The sequence below is a fragment of the Amphimedon queenslandica genome, unplaced genomic scaffold (genome assembly GCF_000090795.2).
Source record: "Amphimedon queenslandica unplaced genomic scaffold, v1.1 AMPQUscaffold_5667_Cont22366, whole genome shotgun sequence".
Classification (NCBI taxonomy): domain Eukaryota; kingdom Metazoa; phylum Porifera; class Demospongiae; order Haplosclerida; family Niphatidae; genus Amphimedon; species Amphimedon queenslandica.
In genome coordinates, this window is record NW_003554033.1 from 1 (window position 1) to 1,721 (window position 1,721).

Sequence of the window (1,721 nt, forward strand, 5' to 3'; positions counted from 1 at the left end):
AGTAAATGAGACAGCATTTCCAGCGCCTTCTTTTAGTGCCTAAAGACCCCTTAACTCGACCAAGCCTAACTAGAACTGGTCCTTGTCTTCTTTGAGAGTAAAATGGAAGTCCATTTGGTACCAAAACCCCTTTCTTCCTGCGTTTTTCCTTGAAGAAGCAACACCATCTAGAGCCGACATTTTTACACGTGAATAAAACGAAAGTCACCATGCCCAGGGCCCCGCCTTTTATACCGCACCTTCTCGTTTAACCAGAGGTATGTAGTATCTATGGCTTAACCTAGTCTCGCGTAGCCAGACTCTCCACCCCTTTTTGACTTTTGGACGGCGGGGGGAGAGTCTGGTGGACTGACTAACATAGACTTGTTCCAGGAAGTGAAGTGAGAATTGGGAAGCCATGATAGATAGCGTGTCATAATGGAAAGTCGTTGAATAATTTAATGTAATTTTCTTGGGCGTGTCTATTGCAATAGATTCAATCATAGATATTAGAGTACATAGGGATTGGAAACGGGCCGTAGCAACAGGAAAATGCTAGTTGATAGTACCGTAAATAATTTCTCTAAATACTCGTATGTAAAATTAAAATGACTGAAAGTTGAAAAAGGTAACCAAGCTTCTCAGGTGGTTTTTTGTTGCATAAAGTCTTATTTTGTGCAGGTAACCCTTCAATAATGTTTAGACATTCTTCCTGTTTGCCCAAGCTGTCAGCTGTAGCAATGTATCTGTTTGCAGTTTAAATTCAGTGTTTTATGAATTAGCAATCATTATTGATCACATTTACTATATTTAGTTCTATTTTTTGTTTTGTACAACCTATTGAATAGAAATGGTGTTGGCGACCTCCGGTGTGTTCTAAGCAATACAATGGTATGATAGCTAATGTCACAGACCCTTTGGTTTTTATGTTAAGGGTACAAAACAAACCTCTCAAACTAATCAACAAATCTATTGTTACAGAAAGATGCAACCGTATTTCCAAACGAAACATAGTGGGCGACCTCGACATTATGAATCTCTATTGAGTGGTTGAATAAGTTATTGTTTTCTGTCTAACACTACTGAGATAAGGGTACAAAACAAAATGTCATTCTAAGCATTCTCATTCCAGAGCAAATATTCAGTGTAAATGATGATGCTAGCAACATAAAAATTAGTCTGGGGATAGATGCCGGTCTCCTCTGCTTCCTTTGATATAAATAATGACGTATAGTGACACCACTGCTGGAATGACAGGTCTCAAAAAGACAGCTCTTGCTCAAAGACAGCCTCCGTTGCTAGGCGTTGCTACACGCCCAAGAGTTGGAACATGGACCAGTCCTGATACAGGCCTGAATCATTACTGATGATCGAGCCTGGACCGAGGATTTGGGGCAATGTCCTGATCCGATATTGACGAATCAGCCACGATTTATGCTGGTGCCAGACCTGATCCGACAACGATAACGATATTCATTAAGCCTCATTATGACGTAATTCCTGTTATGCTTAATTAATACTTAATTATTATTCATTATTAATTTAAAATGATTTGGAATTATTATTAAAACCAAAAAAAAGATTATAATTGTTTTCTTCATCATAGTCTACCAATGTTCCACAAGCAAGACACTTCATGTTTTGTAACTTAAGACACCTAAAGAGCCATAAATTAAGAAGGCACTAAAAATAATAAACTTACATTACTGAGAAATTAATTTCCCAAAATCTCCAACATGTGA

General features: G+C 38.1%; 2 long non-coding RNA genes across 3 annotated transcripts; one reads left to right on the forward strand and one right to left on the reverse strand.

Annotated features, from left to right (window-relative positions):
* Positions 1 to 475: 475 nt before the first annotated feature.
* LOC109592304 (uncharacterized) lies at positions 476 to 1,636 on the forward strand. 2 transcript variants are annotated; one of them, XR_002190282.1, is made up of 3 exons: positions 476 to 607; positions 661 to 914; positions 961 to 1,636. It is a non-coding gene; the product is annotated as an uncharacterized LOC109592304 (long non-coding RNA). The 2 variants fall into 2 exon arrangements; XR_002190281.1 differs by having other exon boundaries at positions 661 to 1,636.
* Positions 1,521 to 1,721, reverse strand: LOC109592303 (uncharacterized). Its single transcript, XR_002190280.1, has 2 exons — positions 1,682 to 1,721; positions 1,521 to 1,636 (listed from the first exon to the last, which is right to left on the reverse strand). It is a non-coding gene; the product is annotated as an uncharacterized LOC109592303 (long non-coding RNA).